Source organism: Coregonus lavaretus, assembly GCF_964263955.1.
Source record: "Coregonus lavaretus genome assembly, chromosome: 18".
NCBI classification, from domain to species: domain Eukaryota; kingdom Metazoa; phylum Chordata; class Actinopteri; order Salmoniformes; family Salmonidae; genus Coregonus; species Coregonus lavaretus.
Window position 1 is genome coordinate 29,941,617 of NC_140005.1, and position 12,640 is coordinate 29,954,256.

The window sequence follows — 12,640 nt, forward strand, 5'->3', positions numbered from 1 at the left end:
TGACCCGTTCCAGGAGCCAGGAACTTGTTGTGGGCACTAGTACCAGAACTCTCTCCCCATTCTGGAATTCTCTGGGTTGAGCTCCCTGATTGTAGACCCTCCTCTGCGCTTCTGGGGCTTGGGCCATATGCTCTCTTACCATTGGCTACAACTTCTGCATCCGATCACCCATTTCAGCGACATGGTCGATGAGACTGTGATGCGGGCTTAGCTCAGTCTCCCAGGTCTCCTTTTCAATGTCCAAGAGGCCCCCGGGGTTGTTGTCTATAGAGGAGCTCGAACGGGGAGAATCCAGTGGATGCCTGGAGTACCTCCCTTATGGAAAATAGCAAATATGGCAACTACCTTACGGAGCATGCTCTTTAAGGTTTTATTAAACCTTTCAACGAGCCTATCTGTCTGAGGGTGGTACACAGAAGTGTGGATTTGTTTTACCTTCAGGAGCTTGCACAAGTCCTGCATGATACGGGACATGAAGGGGGTCCCCTGGTCAGTGAGGATCTCTTTGGCTATTCTCACTCGGCTGAAGAACATCACCCGTTCCTTGGCAATACCTTTCAAGGTCATAGTTCTTAGGGGAATGGCCTCTGGGTAGCGGGTGGCATTGTCTAGAAGGGCCTCCGCATCTCTTCCATCTACTTTGGTTGGTATTGTGGGGGCTGGTGTCTCCTTAGGGGCCCAACAAAAGGTCATTAAGTGACAGGGCTTCCCTCCAACTGGGTCCGTGGAGTGTGCAGTGGGCCTGGGTTCATCTCTACTGGGGCAATTCCAGGCCATGTGACCCACCTCGCCACACTCATAACACCTTCTTCAGTCAGGTTCTAGCCCGAACCAACGTCATCGGGGTGGCTCCACCTCTGGGAGTTTGGCAGACCTCTCGGGCGGCAGGAGTCTCTCTGGTTGTTTCCTTAGCTTACCCTCTGTCTTGTCCATCTTACCAGACTTCAGCAGATCCATTGTGGTCTGGTGGCTCTCCTCTAGGAGGACTAATTGGTCCACGGACTGTGGATTGCCCTGGCTGGCCACCTTCTTGGCATCATAGGGAAGTGCCCGTAGGAAGTGGTTCATTACCACTTTATCCACCACAATGGGCACTGCGGGGTCACTCCACAACCAGGCCTTTGCCAGCCGGATAAGGTCGTGCAACAAGTGATGAGAGTGTGAAGTAACACAAGCATAGACATTCTCCAGGGAAACGACCCAGGACTTTTATTCAGGGAAAGAAACAACAGAATGCGCCACAGTGCTGGGTAACATTAAAACCAAATGAAAACCTAGCTTGTCTTTGAGCCTTTCTACACGGGTCTTCCGGTACCTCTCTTCTGCGTATCAAACAAAATAAAACAGAAATCCAACAGGCTTGTCCTTTCTGGGGTCAGGTCTATGTCCAAGTAACGTCCGGTAGCTTCCTGTCCTAGTTGCGTTCGATATCCCTCCCAGCGTTGGAGGGCTCTGCATGTCAGCTCTTGCTGCTCCAGACCAAAAAACAGATCTGGCCAAAGCCAGGTTAAAAACAGCCACCACCCAACCTCCAAGCTAATTATATTCAGGTGTGTGTATTTAGGCTCTTACCGTTCTGGGCCACTCTCTCTCCTGGCCAGCAGATGTAGCCAACGAGCAGGAATATACCGGCCTTTACATACCCACCCTCTCACTCGATCACAATAAGTACTGGGACATTTGTGGCTGGAGAAAATCACACTGGACTGGCCATTAGTGTGTACAATGACAGATAGAGACACAGGCCTACCCGCCATCTTAAACAAACCCAGAGAAGTCTTTAATGGAGAGCTGGGTAGCATGAAATACATTACAGTGAAGCTTAGCATTAAGCCAGACAGCAAACCAAAGTTTCTGAAAGCACGACTCGTACCTTATGCTATCAGACCAAAGGCTAACTTGGACCCTCTAGTCAAGAACAAAGTACTGGAGCTGGTTAGCATGAGTGAATGGGCAACAGCCATTGTACCAGTCCTTAAGAAGGATGGTGGAATCAGGATATGTGGAGACTTTAAAGGCACAGTTAACCCTGTGTTTTCCGCTGAACAGTGTCCGCTACCACATGTCGACAACCTTTTCCGCAGACTTAGCTGGGGGGTCAAAAGTTCAGCAAGATCGACCTCTGCCAGGCCTACTTGCAGATGCATGTGGATGAAAAGGCAAAGGAGGTGCTGATCGTTGTGACACACAAGGGGCTCTTCAGGTACTGTCGTCTACCATTTGGAATCACAAGTGCGCCAGCGCTGTTCAAGAGGGCGATGGACCAGATCTTGAGTGGATTGCCAGGAGTACATTGCTAACTGGATGACATTCTCGTTACTGGGAAAGATGAAAAGGACCATCTCCAGAACATGGATGCGACCTTACAGTGATTGAAGGACTACGAACTGCGGGTTCATAAGGACAAATGTGCATTCTTCCAATTATTGGTTGAATACCTCGGACACGTCATTGACGCCACAAGGCTCCGTCCAAGGTCAAAGCTATCTTGGATGCTCCAGCTCCTCGTTCCTGGGATTACTGAATTACTGCGGACACTTTATTCTGAGTTTAGCAACGAAGCTAGGCCACTCCAGGACCTTAATGTGCTTTTTCTTGAGCCACTCCTTTGTTGCCTTGGACGTGTGTTTTGGGTCATTGTCATGCTGGAATACCCATCCATGACCCATTTTCAATGCCCTGGCTGAGGGAAGGAGGTTCTCACCCAAGATTTTACGGTACATGGCCTCGTCCATCATCCTTTTAATGCGGTGAAGTTGTCCTGTCCCAGAAAAGCAGAAAAACACCCCCAAAGCATAATGTTACCACCTCCATGTTTGACGGTGGGGATGGTGTTCTTGGGGTCATAGGCAGCATTCCTCCTCCTCCAAACACGGCGAGTTGAGTTGATGCCAAAGAGCTCCATTTTGGTCTCATCTGACCACAACACTTTCACCCAGTTCTCCTCCGAATCATTCAGATGTTCATTGGCAAACTTCAGACAGGCATGTATATGTGCTTTCTTGAGCAGGGGGACCTTGCGGGCGCTGCAGGATTTCAGTCCTTCACAGCGTAGTGTGTTACCAATTGTTTTCTTGGTGACTATGGTCCCAGCTGCCTTGAGATCATTGACAAGATCCTCCCGTGTAGTTCTGGGCTGATTCCTCACCGTTCTCATGATCATCCCTTTAAGAGTGTGCTCCTAATCTCAGCTTGTTACCTGTATAAAAGACACCTGGGAGCCAGAAATCTTTCTGATTGAGAGGGGGTCAAATACTTATTTCCCTAATTAAAATGCAAATCAATTTATAACATTTTTGACATGCGTTTTTCAGGATTTTTGTTGTTGTTATTCTGTCTCTCACTGTTCAAATAAACCTACCATTAAAATTATAGACTGATAATTTCTTTGTCAGAGGGCAAACATACAAAATCAGCAGGGGATCAAATACTTTTTTCCCTCACTGTATACCTGGGTATTTGGAAATAGCCACAGGATGGTTTTTCAATACCGTCAATACCATTGAAACTATTTGTTTGAAGTTTTTTAATACATTTGAATATTTGTAGCTACTTTATAAGTAAATACCTTCAGTCAATACGTTAGGAGATAAATCAAATATTGTTTTTCATTTCACCTGTAGTCCCCAGTCATGTGATGTTTGTTTACAAGCACACAACAAAGAGAGACCAGAGCCTTGTGAGTCACTCACTGTTGTGCAGCACGCGTCAAGTGATATAGTTACAGTATGGAATTTACAACTAAATGTTTGCCAGCTAGATATCTTATAACTACAAAGTAAACTTTCCAAAATGTGCTAAATGCTCTGCAGTTGTGCATTTGGTTTGCAGATTTAGTAGCTAGTTAGCTATCTAGCTAAGCGGTTAGCTTCTTCGAAAATCGAGCTTTGCTTGGTAACAGCAGAGAATCTCCTCCTGCATCAAGAGCCTTGCTGTCAGAAAACTATGAGTAGCATTTTTGAGTTACTTGTATAACATTATGAGCTGGGATTGTTGTTCTGCAAACAGTTAAGGTCGGAGACTACATAAAATGTTTGTAATGCGCTCTGTAGCATTTAGTTAGAATTCTCTATGGGATTTTACATGTACTTGTTAGCATTGCTAACCTTTGGATTAGGCTGTGGGGTTTGAAAATAGCGCCCCTTGTGTTCAGTGCCTGTATTACCGAATATCCCGGAATAGCACATGGTCAGTGTGATAATCTAGATACCGCCCAAGCCTAAAAGCCGCAGGAGATGCTCCGGAACTGAAACCTTACCTTTCGAGGAGAACTGGGCTGTCAGTACAGTCTGATTGTCTGCTGTAGCTGTGGGGGAGAGAGTTATCATTCCACCTTCGCTGAGGGAACCAGTGATGCACCAGTTACACTCAGGTCATTCTGGAATGATTTGCATGAAAGAAGTCGCACAAAACTACTTCTGGCGGCCTGGATTGGATGGAAGCATTGAAGAGAAAACAAAAACAGTCCTCATGCCAGAAGGTTCACAACGTACCCCAACTTGCACCTCTTCATCCGTGGGATTGGCCGGAGGAGCCGTGGCAACACATACGCAACACATACACGTCAACTTCGCAGGTCGAGAAGTTGCCATCATGAGGTCTACTACTGCAGAGAAGGCCATTGAGAAGCGTGGGGAAGTGTTTAGTCGGATCGCCACTCCAACTCATTAGCCACAACGGACTGCAGCTAGTGTCCCAAGAAATGGCCACGTTCCTACAGGTGAATGGCGTACAGCACATCAGGTCCGCCCCGTATCATCCCTCTACCAAAGGGCTGGTGGAGAGGTTCGTACAGACCATGAAACATGCCTTAAAAGTGTCACAGGGTCAAGGGACACTGCACCAATGCTTGAACAGCTTCCTGCTATCCTACAGGAACACGGCACATGCAACCCCCAAAGCTTTGCCTGCATCGCTACTCATGAATAGAGAGCTATGCACATGCTTCGACCTATCAAACCTCCGACAGGAGAGCCAAGTCTAATGTCATGAACTGAGAGCAAAGGACAGAGTTTTCAATCCTGGAGAAACTGTCTTAGCTAGGAACTACCTCAAAAGGACCAAAGTGGGTTCCTGCTACAGTCATTGCTCAGACTGGTCCTACACTGTCCAGACTGCAGAGGACGTAATCTAGAACAGGCACACAGATCAGTTACTGTTGAGTAAAGCAACGCCGACAGAACCACCAATTGTGTGTTGTCCAGAACTGTTACTGGGTGACACCCTGACCCCACAGTCGTCACCTAGGGGCTCACCTTCTCAGGACACTGACTCAACCGCACCCACTCAAGTGTGTGACGAGACTGTGACGTAGGCAACTCACATTCTTACACCTGTGTCAACACCACAGCCTAGAGACGTTGTTGAGAGTCAGGTTGACCGCCGTTACCCTATGAGCAATAGGTGGACACCGAAACGCTTGGACTTGTGAGTAAACAGACTAACGCTTTCATCTGGGGCAGAATAATCCCCATGGGTTTAGTCCAGGTTTGAGACAGTCTACTCTCCTTCTCAAGGTTGAGTTATGGTTGAATGTAAAAAGAAAGAAAATTAATATTGTAAAGTTAAACATTACAATTTTGTTTATTTCATGTGGGTTATTGAAAATGTACAAGCTCTGAAAAGAACACAAAAAAAGTGTGTCCCCATTATGTCCTCCACTGTTGTTTCATGATGGGGACAATTCATGTAAGAGGGGAGGAGATGTTATATATTAAGGTTGCACCTTTTGTACCTCCTACTTACCGTAGTTGTATGCACAGGGTATCATGGGTAATGTTGTGTATAAGACGCCCACTTTCTAGATAAATGATTGAACTGATTCCTGTCTCCCGTCTTATCATTATTGAATTGTTATAAAGACATGGTAATGAAACCCACGAGACATAACACTTTTATCTATAAAATGTATTGCACAACAAGCTTTATTTTGGGATTCCAACCCTGTAAACGTCAATTGCCTGATGAATGGAGAAGTAGTCTCATTTCATAAAAGCGCATTTTCGTCCCTTTCTTCGCCGCCTCTTCTCGATTACCTTTGAACTTTTTCAAAAGGAGACCAGAGAGGATGGAGGAGAGAGGATGCAGGAGTTGAGCAAAACCAAATGAGATTCTCCCAGAGTTTTATTTTCACAATGGTTTGGGCCGATAGCAAAACAATTTCAGTATTTTAGGTAACGACGCAGCTAGCTAGCTAACTGTTGCTAGCAATGGCCGTCATTTCTGAGCCTTGGATGATTAGGTAGATTGCAAAACTCTGCGTTTCCGTGCTAATCTTGATCTAAAACATTGTCTATCAATAGTTCTAAATAAAAATATTGCATTTTACAGGACAGAAATGTTTAAAGCCAATCTTTCGTGTCTTGGTTGTTATTTCAGAGTTATCCTCGATGCTACTCAAAAGCTACTAATTTGCATATTTTTAGGTGTGGTGTGAGATGAAACCACATGAAACTCCGAATTATATTCTGATTTATAGGATCTCTGTGTGCTGAGGTCTGAGGAGCTATGTGTGAAATGTTGTAGTGTAAGTGTTGTGGTTTGGTGGTTTCAGTGTGAAGCGTCTTTGAGTCAACGCCCTCACACCTCATCCTCTGAGGCTGGAGGGAAAGGAAACCTGACTGACAGATCTACAAGACAGGAGGAAACACATGCCAGGTGTCTTTGTCTGTTGATTGTGGAACGCCTTGTGTATTGTTTGTGATGTAGCCTAACCTACCTAATCTTTGAGAAGGATTATAGTGCCTGTATAATGCCAGGTCTCCCTTGTGAAATATGTATTTTGACTTGGTTAAATAAAGGTTCAAATAAAAGTATTGTGTCAAACGCAATTAATCACAAGCACATACAAACAGAAACACAAAGGCACACCTAACATGTGTGTGTGTGTGTGTGTGTGTGTGTGTGTGCACTGTGCACTTCAAATTAAAGTATTGTGGGTAACACTTTACTTGACACCAAGTGTCATAACACGTTATAACCATGTCATAATATGTCATAACAGCTGACTTGTAGAAAATATACTTTATGACACAGTCAAGAAACATGACCATCCTGTGTCACTTTAATTGGACTAAGAAAATACACTTTATGACACTATCAAGAAGCATTATGACCATCATAATCATATAAGCCAGATAGGCCCATCACATACATGTCCTTATGTCAGTCATCAGTCAAAAAGAGGGTGTCTTGTCCTGCTCCTTAAATATGCTCCTGCATTCATCCCAGTCATCAGCAACAGAGCATTGGGGTAGTTGCATGTCTGACATCAATGCGCGCGCAATTACAATCATAATTGAATATGGTAATTTGGTAACATTCTGTTGACACGTAGGCTATGGTGTAATGCGATGTTTTGCCTTGTGTGGTAGGTTTTGTGGGTTTTGACACTCTTATGTAGGTGTCATAACCAGCCATAAAATAACTACCGTGGTAGGTTTTGTGGGTTTTTATACTCTTATGTAGGTGTCATAACCAGCCATAAAATAACGTCACAACAGGTCTAAATATATGTCATGACAGTGTTATGACCATATTATAACAGGTTAGGACAATTATGTTAGCTGTTATGACATGGTTATGACCGTGTATGGCATTTGTGTGGAGATGCAGCGATGGTATGCCTGCCTCTCTTATTTCTGGTGAGATTCTTCCTAAATTGTGTGATATGATAAAAGGGTATCTTTAGCGCCGTCTTCATGGTTAGACTGTGTCAGGATCATATCTAGCTGCAGCAGGCTCTCTCTCTCTCTCATGACCTCCCTGTGATGTCTACAGGAATAGGGAAGTCAGGATGTCATGTGTAACCCTAACCTCAACCCCAACAGCACGTTGAGTGTGCCTGGAACGTCTGCTTGTCTGGAACATAAGCATGCCTGCTCCAGCTTGGTACCTCGCACCTAGTCCTTCACACCCAAGGCCCAAAGCAGTGAGCAGTAACCAGAATGTATGCATGCCCCGGACACACATACACACACTCTTGCATGCACGTGCATACATCTACACACTCACTTACTCACACACACAAGTCAAAAGGTCTGGGGCAGACCCACAGTGCCAAGACAGAGGTACCCCCTGTACTCTATGAAGAGGTATTCAGATTGATGATTAGTGTGCACAATGCTATGATAACCATTACATACAGTACATAGGATTCATACACAGAGCATGGTAGATCCCTATACACAGTCATGTGGTCAGGAAATACTCAGGGCCCTAAACATTGATAATAAAATATCAACTGGATACAAGATAAAAGGATGATAACTTAATAATCTGGTCAGTGGCTTCTATTGAAAAACGCTGAATGGTGCATTCCGATCAGGAAGTGTGTTTTAATGATCAGGGGATTAGAGTAAGGTTGCAAGAGCCAATGATGGGTTCTCTTTATCACTGTAACATGTCTGCTTCTGACTGGGTGAATTAACGACCTCTATTGGATAGTATATGCAGTGCAAGCCACTGCACCGTGACTCATCAAGGCCACGACTACTGCATGCATTTGGTACAGCTTACACATTCTACATAAAGCATTCAGTTTGATAATAAGCCTTTAGTATGGTCGTTGATGATATCTCTACCTACTTACACATTCAAACTGTTATGGTGATCCAGAGAACCCTCTTTAGGGACAATGTCCTCAGTATGTCACCCCTCTGCACAATAATTAAAAGCCATCTTCCCAAATTCTGAGGATATTTTAAAAAGCAAATGGACAAAAGGTCATAAGTAGCCTACATCATTTTTATTTTTAGACGTTCTAAAGTCAAGAACTTTGACGATACAAAACGGTATTGCATTTACATTCTCTGTACACTAGGTGACAGGAGAGACCACAAAACAGCCTAATACAACAAAGCAGTTCATATTTAACCTAGCAACAGTGCTGCTGGTTGTTCATCTACACACCTACCTAGTCACCGTATCGGCACACGTGATCCCTTTTCACATTTAAAAGCAATTCATCTAAAGCACATACAAACAAGCACACACAGGCACACCTAGCATGTGTGTAAATATCCCTGCCCACACACTCACACGATCACTACATTTGACTGAAACATGTATTGAGAGAATGAGTCCCACCAGCCTCCAGCACTGGGAGAGCTGGGAGCTGTGCTGGGTCTGAGCTGGGTCTGTGTGACACCAAGCCTCTGTCAGCCAGCCCAGCGCTACTGTCAGCCCACATAAAGCCACTTTAAATGTGAAAGGAGATGCTTTGAGTTTGCTTTCTAGCCACGGTCAGAGTCAATGCAACAGGCCCAAGAATGGAGTTCCCCTCAGGTTGCCTTCCCCCCTCACCCCTTCCTCCCTCTTTCTCCATCCCAAATAATCAGACAGCCCCTGCTTATTTGTCCCGTTTGAGAAAACAAATCCTGAAATCCTGGTGCTGCGCAAGAGATCAAAAAGCGACGCAAAAATCAATTGGCTCTGGGAGTCTCAAGACTGCCATGCAGAAAATTGCCCCTGAAAGATGGCACTATACGAAGGCTTTCTTATTATAGCTCCTCTCTTCAAAAAATAAAACAAATATTTTAGGAGGGGAGAACAGAGTACAGAAGGTCTTTACTGAAATGCATTTGAATCATGTGGATGGAGGGACTCTTCATTGAAAGCAGAATACTGTCTTGTGCTATGTGTGCTATCTTACTTGCCACATCCAATATCCACATCCTAAAATGGCTAAAAAGGGTACATTTAGGTAGAATTTGCCCAAATACCACAGATCTAGGGTCAGATTACCCAACTCCCAAACATAACCTTAACCATTACAAGTCTGAAGAAGAATCAGATCCTTCATTTCTATATGTGCAACCAAACTTATTCCCAGAGATTTGGTCCCTGGAATCCCATGAGTTCTTCCAAGCAGAGCTGAACTTTTTTGAGATAACAAAATTCGTCAGGACCCCGAAACTCACTCTCCGCCCCTCCTCTCGCCCACTCCTCCCCCCTCCGCACTGAAGGAAACAGACTAATTACTCCTAATCAATTAAGAGGCCTATTTTTTTTGTGCACGCTTGTGGGTGACAGGCACATAAACTAGAGAGGGACAACTTCCCCCGACGTTGATCCTGTTGCTGTGTTGTAAACCCGGATTGGAGGGGACTCACAGGGGTGTGTTCACGGTGCCTCCCACCCGCACACCAGAGGAACGAAGGGGAAACAATGACATCCTCAAAAGGTTTTCAAAAAAGATATTCGGCAAGGGGACTAGCCTCACACCCCGAGTGCAGGGATGGGCAAAAAATACAAATGACAAAATACAGATACAAAATACCATAAATATCAATATATCAAAAGAAACTATACTGGACAAAAATGTAAACGCAACATGTAGTGTTGGTCCCATTTTTCATGAGCTGAAATAAAAGATTATGTGTCTCAAATGTTGTGCACAAATTTGTTTTACATCCCTGTTAGTGAGCATTTCTCCTTTGCCAAGATAATCCATCCACCTGACAGGTGTGGCATATCAAGAAGCTGATTAAAAAGCATGATCATTACACAGGTGCACCTTGTGCTGGGGATAATAAAAGGCCACTCTAAAATGTGCAGTTTTGTCACACAACACAATACCACAGATGTCTCAAGTTTTGAGGGAGTGTGCAAATTGCATGCTGATTGCAAGAATGTCCACCAGAGGTGTTGCCAGATAATTGAATGTTCATTTCTCTACCATAAGCTGCCTCAAACATCGTTTTAGAAAATGTTGCAGTACATCCAACCGGCCTCACAACCGCAGACCACGTGTAACCATGCCAGCCAAGGACCTCCACATCCGGCTTCTTCACCTGCGGGATCGTCTGAGATCAGCCATCCGGACGGCTGATGAAACTGTGGGTTTGCATAACCTGAAAAATGTCTGCACAAACTGTCAGAAACCGTCTAAGGGAAGCTTATCTGCGTGCCCGTCTTGACTTGACTGCAGTTCCGCGTCGTGACCGACGTCAGTGGACAAATGATCACCTTCGATGTCCACTGGCACGCTGGTGATGTGTACTCTTCACGGATGAATCCCGGTTTCAACTGTACCAGGCAGATGGCAGACAGCGTGTATGGAGTCATGTGGATGAGCGGTTTGCTGATGTCAACATTGTGAACAGAATGCCCCTTGGTGGCGGTGGGGTTATGGTATGGGCAGGCATAAGCTACAGACAATGAACACAATTGCATTTTATCGATGGCAATTTGAATGCACAGAGATACTGTGATGAGATCCTGAGGCCCATTGTCGTGCCATTCATCTGCCGCCATCACCTCATGTTTCAGCATGATAATGCACGGCCCCATGTCGCAAGGATCTGTACACAATTCCTGGAAGCTGAAAATGTCACCGTTCTTCAATGGCCTGCATACTCACCAGACATGTCGCCTATTGAGCATGTTTGGGATGCTCTGGATCGACATGTACGACAGCATGTTCCAGGTCCCGGCAATATCCAGCAACTTCGCACAGCCATTGAAGAGCAGTGAGACAACATTCCACAGGCCACAATCAACAGCCTGATCAACTCTATGCGAAGGAGATGTGTCACGCTGCATGAGGCAAATGGTGGTCACACCAGATATTGGCTGGTTTTATGATCTACTGTACACCCCTACCTTTTCTTTAAGGTATCAGTGACCAACAGATGCATATCTGTATTCCCAGTCATGTGAAATCCATAGATTAGGGCCTAATGATTTTATTTCAATTGACTGATTTCCTTATATGAACTGTAACTCAGAATGTTTTTTTTAATTGTTCCATGTTGCGTTTGTATTTTTGTTCAGTGTATAAAATACTTGTATTGTCACGCCCTGACCTTGAGAGCCCGGTTTTCTCTAGTTGGTTTGGTCAGGGTGTGAATTCTATGTTATGTATTTCTAGGTTGGCCGGGTGTGGTTCCCAATCAGAGGCAGCTGTCGATCGTTGTCTATGATTGGGGATCATACTTAGGTAGCCATTTTGCCTACCTTTAGTTGTGGGATCTTGTTTCTGTGTGTTTGGCTTGTTTGATGTTTAGCCTTTAGAACTTCACGTTACGTTGCTTTTGTTGTTTTGTCTGTGTTTATATAATAAACGAACATGTACGCATACCACGCTGCACCTTGGTCCAATCCTGTACTCAACGAACGTGACAGAAGATTCCACCACCAACGGACCAAGCAGCGTGCCCAGGAGGAGCAAACACCCTGGACACAGGTGGGGAAGATGTGGTCTTGGGAGGAGATTTTCGCTGGTAAAGGACCCTGGGCGAAGGTAGAAGCCCAGGTAGGAGAGGATCAACGGCGACGCCAACGGTGTCGACCGCTAATGAAGCCAGAGAGGCAACCCCAATAATATTTTTTTGGGGGGGCACACAGGGTGGTTGGCTAAGCAGCAGGAGGCTCGGAGAGACCTGCAGATTAGCACTCTGACAGAAGAGACAACCACCTTACGGAAGCTGATTGCGAAGATAGAGCAGGAGAGCTCCCTTCAAAAGGAGGCGCTGCAGGAGGCCCTTAGGGACAAGGAGTCAATGGTTGCACGGAGAGAGGAGCTTGCCAGGCAACAAGAGAAGCTGAGAGAGGAATGAACCCTCCAGCAGCAGAGAGCTCAGTCTTTAGAGCAGAGGTTAGCAGAGCCAACTCTCTGCACTCGCTTTGAGGAGCGTGT